Here is a 7,521-nt window from a genome sequence, read left to right as displayed (position 1 = left end):
CAAGGACCTAGAAAAATAACAGCAAAACAAACTCAAAATTAGTAGGAGAAAAGAAATAATTGAAATTAGAGCAGGAGGATAAATAAATAAAATTGAAACAGAAGAAAAACATTACAAGAGATCAGTGAAATGAAGAACTGGTTTTTGAAGAAAATAAACAGAATACACCATTGGCCAACAAACCAAAAAGATAGGAATAAGACCAAAATCAATAAAATAGGGATGTAATAAGCAATATATTAACAGATATTGCATATATAAAAAGAATAATCATGAATTACTACAAAGAGCTGTATGCCAACAAATCCAGAAACCTAGAAGTAATGGATAGATTTCTGGCCACATACAACCCAAAATTAAGCCTAAAAAACCTAAACAGACCAATATCCAAGATGGAGATTGAATCAGTAATAATAAAGACCCTCCAAAATTATTTGCAAACTATGCAACTGATAAAAGATTAATAACCAGGGCCGGTGCCACCGCTCACTAGGCTAATCCTCCACCTTGCAGCGCTGGCACACCGGGTTCTAGTCCCAGTCGGGGCACCGGATTCTGTCCTGGTTGCCCCTCTTCCAGGCCAGCTCTCTGCTGTGGCCAGGGAAGTGCAGTGGAGGATGACCCAAGTACTTGGGCCCTGCACCCCATGGGAGACCAGGATAAGTACCTGGTTCCTGCCATCGGATCAGTGCGGTGCGCCGGCCGCAGCGCGCCACCCGCGGCGGCCATTGGAGGATGAACCAACGGCAAAAGGAAGACATTTCTCTCTGTCTCTCTCTCTCACTGTCCACTCTGCCTGTCAAAAAAAAATTAAAAAAAAAAGATTAATAACCAGAATCTACACATAGATCAAGAAACTCCACAATAACAAAACAAACAACCCAGTTAAGAGATGGGCAAAGGACTTAAACAGACATGATTCAAAAGAGGAAATCCAAATGACCAACAGGCACTTGAAAAAATGTTCAGGATCACTAGCCATCAGGGAAATGCAAATCAAAACCAGAATGAGGTTTCACCTCACCCCAGTTAAAATGGCTCTCATACAGAAATCAACAAACAAATGCTGGAGAGGATATGGGGAAAAGGGCACCCTAACCGACTGCTGGTGGAGTACAATCTGGTAAAGCCACTATGGAAGACAGTACGGAAATACCTCAAAAAATCTGAATATAGACTTACCATATGACCCAGCCATCCCACTCCTGGGAATTTACCCAAAGGAAATTAAATCAGTAGAAAAAAGAGCTATCTGCACCTCCACGTTTATTGCAGTTCAATTCACAATAGCTAAGACATGGAATCAGCCTAAATGCCCATCAACCAAAGACTGGATAAAGAAATTGTGGGATATGTATATGTACACTATGGAATACACAGCAGTGAAAAAAGGATTAAATCCAGTCATTTGCAACAAAATGGAGCAAACTGGAAAACTTCATTCTTAGTGAAATAATTGAGTCCCAAAGAGATAAATACCATATGTTCTCCCTGACCTGTGAGAATTAATAGTGCTCCTAAAATGAAAGTTATAGAAGTGAAATTGACACTTTTAGAAACACTAATTGAATAGTTCTTTTTCTGACTATCAAGGGACAGTTTTTTATTGTTACTTTTTATTTTGTGTTTCCTTTTTTTCCTTTGTGTTCTTTTTCTTTTCTGTTCTTCATACTATATCTTGAACTCTTTATGTAACATAGAGTTAATCATATGTATATAAAGTCAATTGATAAAAGATCCCAGTAAAAAATAAGAGGGGAAATAAGAGAGGGAAGAGGTAGTCTGTAACTGTAAAGCTGTATAGTTCTGCATACAGTCCTACAGACTTATTTCTAAGGGTACAGCCTAAAAACTTGTCATGGGACTCCAAACCCATGAAAATTTGTGGTATAAATGCCATCTTCATTGTTAAAGTGATCATATCAAATGTTAAAGTCAATATATAGATAGGCGTAAGTGTAAAAGTGATCATATAAAAATCATCAAGTGCCTGGTAATAATAATAGACAGAATTAAAAAGGAAGAAATGTCCAATATGGGAAGAAGTCCACACAGCAGACTCCTAGAACGGCATTTGCTGTAAATAACACTCTGACTTCAAAGTCAACCCTTAAGGCTTCCTGGTCTGGCTGAAAGGCCTTTGAGAGCATTTAAGGCATGGAAAGCCAAGTCTTTGTGGAAAAAATATCCTACACGAAGGATCTCTGTGAATCCTCAGTGGAAAGAAGGGGCCATCAAAAAAGGATGTACTTTTCTCTGAAAGGAAGAGAGAACTTCCACTTTGCTTATGGCTGTGTCCAAATACTGATGGAGTCTATGGTCACAAAAGGATTCCATAGCTTTGGCAGCCCATGCAAGATCCTTGAGTAAATATTGACATCATAAATAAGAGTGTTAATTGTTAAAGGAACAACAGAAGTCACTACGTAGTTACTCCCATATAGGACCTACAACCTTAATGAGTTGTATTATGAGATCTTGTTCTCAAACTGTATATGGTGTGTGGGGGGGGTGCAAACTGTTGAAATCTGTACTTAACATAGAGTTGGTCCTCTGTATATAAATCAAACTAAAAATGAACCATAATGAAAAAGGGAATGAAAGATGGATTAGAAGCTGGGATGAGAGTCAGAGTGGAAGGGTGGGTATGGGGGAAAGAACCACTATATTCTTAAAGTTGTACCTATGAAAAATGCATGCATTGAAAAAAAGCTTTAAAAAAATAAACACCCTCCCAACTAAGAAAAATCCAGGACAGGATAGCTTCACTGCTGAATTCTTCCAGATATTTAAAAGATAATTAACTCCAATTCTTTGCAAGTTATTCAAAACAATTGAAAGGCAGGGAATGTTACCAAACTCCTTCTATGAAGCCAGCATCACCTTAATTCCTAAACCTGAGAAAGATACAACAAAGATAAAGAACTACAGACCAATTTCCCTGATGAACATAGATGCAAAAATCCTCAACAAAATACTAACCAATTTAATCCAACAATACATCACCATGGTCATTCATTTGGACCAAGTGGGATTTATCGGTGGTATGCAGGAATGTTTCAATAGTCACAAACCCATTAATGTGATACATCATTTTAACAAGCTAAAGAACAAAAAAAACATGATTATCTCAATAGATGCAGAGAAAACATTTGATAAAAGACAACATCCTTTCATGATGAAAACCATAAGCAAATTGGGTATAGAAATGTTATATTGGGTATAGAAATATACCCAATGATTTATTGGGTATGATATATTGGGTATAGATATGATTTTATATACAGGAGATCCAAAAGACTCTATCAAGTGACTATTGGAACTCTTAATAAAAGTGTTTAGTAAAGTGGCAGTCTCTTCAACAAATGGTGTTTGGAATTCTGGGATTTTCCTATTTTCCCTCTAGGTCTTTCTATGGTCTCATGGCACTGATAGGACAAAATTTCTCTATCTTTGCCAAGGAGTTCAGAAAAGAAACAAGTTTTTAAAAAGCCAGAACAATTTATAACAAAGGTATTTATAACAAAGGTCTATCCAGGAAAGCAAAAGGCTATCTTTTCATCAGATTTATGTACTTTGGAAGAGGGGCTATATCCAACTCCAGCACTCTTTAACCTTCCTTTTGCTAGCCTTTTTTATTTCTTTATTTTTTACCTGAAAAGAGGGGCAGGGAGAATAATAATTGTGATAGTTTCATCCAAGCACTGTACCTATGTTTTCAACTAAGAGCTTTATAATTTTAGAACTTATATTAGATGTTTCATCCACTTTGTTTAATTTTTCTATATGGTATGAGGAAGATGACCCACTTCTGACATTTGCATGTGGATATCCAGTTGTCTTAACACCATTTGTAGAAGAGTTTGTTCTTTCCCAGTGAACAATTTTGATGCCCTTGTGGAAAATCAGTTGACTTTAGATTAATGGCTTATTTTTGCATCCATTGATCTACATGTTTATCCTTATTCTGGTAGTAAATAATTTTTACCACTGCAGTTTTTCAGTAAGCTTTGAAATCAGGAAGTGTGAATACTGCAAATTTGTTCTTCAAGATTGTTTGCTGTTCTGGGTTCCTTGTATCTTCATAGGAATTTTAAGATCAGCAAGTACATTTCTACAAAAAGGAAGCTAAGGGTTTGATAGGGCTTGAGTTGAGCCTGTTAGCCAGTTATGGAATGCTGTCATCTCAACAGAATTGTCTTCTACACACTGAACGGGTTGTTTAACCATTTATTTTGGGTCTTTTTAAATTTCTTTCAACAATGTTTCAGAGAGACTAGAAATTAATCCCCATAAATACAGACAGCTGATTTTTGACCAAAGTGCCCAGAACTTATATTAAAGAAAAATAGTCTTTTCCGTAAATGGTGCTGGCAAAATTGGATATAGAATGAAGTTAGGTTCCTGTCTCTTTCCATATACAAAAATCAACTCAAGATGGATTGTAGAGCTAAATTTAAAACCTGAGATACAAAAATGATGCATGAAAACAGAGGAAACACTTCAAGACATTGATGTAGATGATGACTTCTTGAATAACAAAAGCAAAAATGAACAAATGGGTTTATATCAAACTCAGAAGCTTGTGCTCAGCATAGGAAACAATAGAGTGAAGAGACATCCAACAGACTGTAATGAAATATTTTCAAGCTACTTATCCAACAAAGGATTAATATCCAAAATAGATCAGCAACTCAACAATAAGAAAACAACCAACCCAGTGAAGAAATGGGCAGAGGATCTGAATAGACAATTTTCAAAATAATACAAATTGCCAAGAAATATATGACAAAATGCTCAACATCCGTAGCCATTAGAGAAATGTGAATCAACACCACAATGAGACATCAACTCACCCCTGTCAGAGTGGCTGTTACCCAAAAGACAACAACAATGCTGGTGGTGAATAAGATACAGGGGAATCCTTATGCTGTTGTGGGAATGTAATTAGTGCAGCCACTCTGGAAAATGTATGGAAATTTTCTTAGAAACTAGAAACAGACTTGCCCTATGAATCGGCAATCACACTCCTGGATATATACCTCAAAGACATTAATTCATTTTATCAAAGATACATGGTCCAACATGTTTATGGCAGCACTGTTCACAATAGCCAAAATATGCAATCAACCCAGGTGTCCATTATCAGATGACTGGATAAAGAAAAAGTGACACATCCATACCCACACTGGAATATTATTCAGCTATAAAAATGAATTTCTATCATTTGCAGCAAAATGGTTTGAGCCAAAAGACATTGACTGAAATAAGCAAGATATATAAAGATGAAATACCACATGTTGTCTGTTATAGGTGGGAGCTAAAATTAAAAAAGGATAGAGGAGTTAGGAAAGTGAAATGGAAAGGATAAAAAGAAATATATACCTGTGTGTATCAGTTCTATTCCAAATACAGTGCTTTGTCAAACAATGTTTTAAATATTTGTTCAACAGATTGATAAGAATGATATGCTACTATAGGATTAATCCTTTAGTGACTTTTAACATTTACTTTATATGAGTGAATTTAGACAGCTTTTCACTTGGTTGTTGTTTATAGTTCTTGCCTATTTTCCTGCTGCACTATGGTCTTTTCATTTTTTTATTTTTTGAACTTTTTATTTAGTTGAACCATTAACCTTTGACTATAATGTAAATAATGTCATCCTAAAAAACTTTTAATAAAAAATAAAATAAATCTTTGTATTCTGCTATTTTCTATAAACCAGGTGACAGTAAGCCATTTATTCTGCACAAACCAATGCTTTTATCAAAGTTCTGCATTTTACAAGTCATGTTCAAAACACACACACAAATTAGCTTTTGTACACAAATGTTTATTTCTCTATTAAACATTCCCTTTAAACACAAGGAATGAATTCTAAATCTTCATAAAGATGAATTAAAAATGAAATCCCTCCAGTATAGTACGCGTAATTACTGTGTTCTTGGTCACTAATGGCATTTACTGTTTAACATCAAAAACAGACAGGTTATTTAAAAATCATGCTACTGGATTTCTAGCTCTTCTATGACCAGTTCTATACGGATCTGCGATGTTTAAAAGTCTATATCACCAATTTGAAGCAAGTTTAAAGTGTGAAACAGCTGTGCATCAAACACAAAATAAACAATTATAAGATTTAGTCAAGTTCATAACGAATGTAAGTGTTCTTATCATTGTAGATTCTTGGGTAATTTGCTATGAGAGCATCTTGTGAGCCAATGTAGATGGAGTTGTAAATTTTCCAATACACATCTCTGATTTTCAGGGCTTGGTGAAATAGACCCTGTAAACAATATTGCAACATTCTACACGGGCCAATAGCGACTCTCAGACCCACCAGAGCTCCCATAACAGCCTGAATTACGTGAGATGTCTCAAACACATTAGGCCATTGTGTGTTTGAGATATTGTGTCTTTTGAAGTCTTTTCACTTCCACTCCCCAGACACAATTTCTCTCCTTGAAACCACTTGATGTACTGTATATCAGTTTCTTGTGTCTTGTCAGGTATTTTTACAGCGAACAGCAAGGATGCATACTTATTATTTCTCCCACTTTTTATATTCTGCACGAACGAAATCATATTGTTAACTCTTTTGCCTTTTTAAATTTTGTTTTACTTTAAAATGCCTTGTAAAGTGCTCCCAACAGACCGGTTTGAAGCATTCGTCCTGTTTGAAGTAAATGTAAGCGGCTCTAACCGCGGGCTCTTCCCTCCTTCCTAGATTCCTTTTACCCAGGGTCTTTGCTTCGCGCTGGTGTTTGGCCCTTTGCCCCTGGCAGCACGAAGGACTCTGGCGCGTAGTGCTCGGAGCCTTCAGGCATTGGCTCGCCTCAGGATGACCAGCGGAGGGCGTCCGGGGCGCAGAGGAGCAGCTAGGCGAAGCCTCTTGGCAGTGCAGGACGCTGTGCGCACTCACCGGGACCTCTCCAGAGCGCTTCCTGCAGGGTCCCGCAGTGGGACTACAGGGGCGGGCAGGCAGTGAGGGCCCAGACCCAGGCTCCTGGAGTGCAGCCCGGGGCCGCTGGAGCTGAGGATCGAGGCCGAGCGATGATCCGTGATGTGGAGGCGCGGATGGCAGACAACCGCCCGCAGCCGCCGCCCGTCATCATCTGCTGGGTCTCCTGGAAGTGGGTGCTGGTGATAGTCCTCAGGACAATTCCCAGCAATCCGGCGTGCAGCGGAGCCGGGGAGCTGCCACAGCTCATCCCCATCAGCTCCGGCTTCAGCTGCTTTAAGGTGTACCCCTGGCGCTGAGGCGAGAACACGCACCACGTAACGCTCAGCCCGGGGGCCGTGGGCGGCCCCCTCAGACACCCTGTCCGCCACTGCCTTAACACCCGGGAATGCGGGACTGGGGCGCGGCCCCGCCCTCCGCCTCAGCGCCGCCGCCTCGGTTAGTGAGGATGAGGTAGAAGCGAGCACCCCGGACAGCGGCCACCTCTAGGTGAATGGGCGTCCGGGCGGGGCGCGAGGCAGCTGCGCCGATTAACGTCGCGCCAGGACAGCAGGTGG

The sequence above is a fragment of the Oryctolagus cuniculus genome, chromosome 9 (genome assembly GCF_964237555.1).
Source record: "Oryctolagus cuniculus chromosome 9, mOryCun1.1, whole genome shotgun sequence".
Lineage (NCBI taxonomy): Eukaryota > Metazoa > Chordata > Mammalia > Lagomorpha > Leporidae > Oryctolagus > Oryctolagus cuniculus.
The sequence above is the reverse complement of the archived record's forward strand: the minus strand, read 5'-3'. Positions refer to the sequence as shown.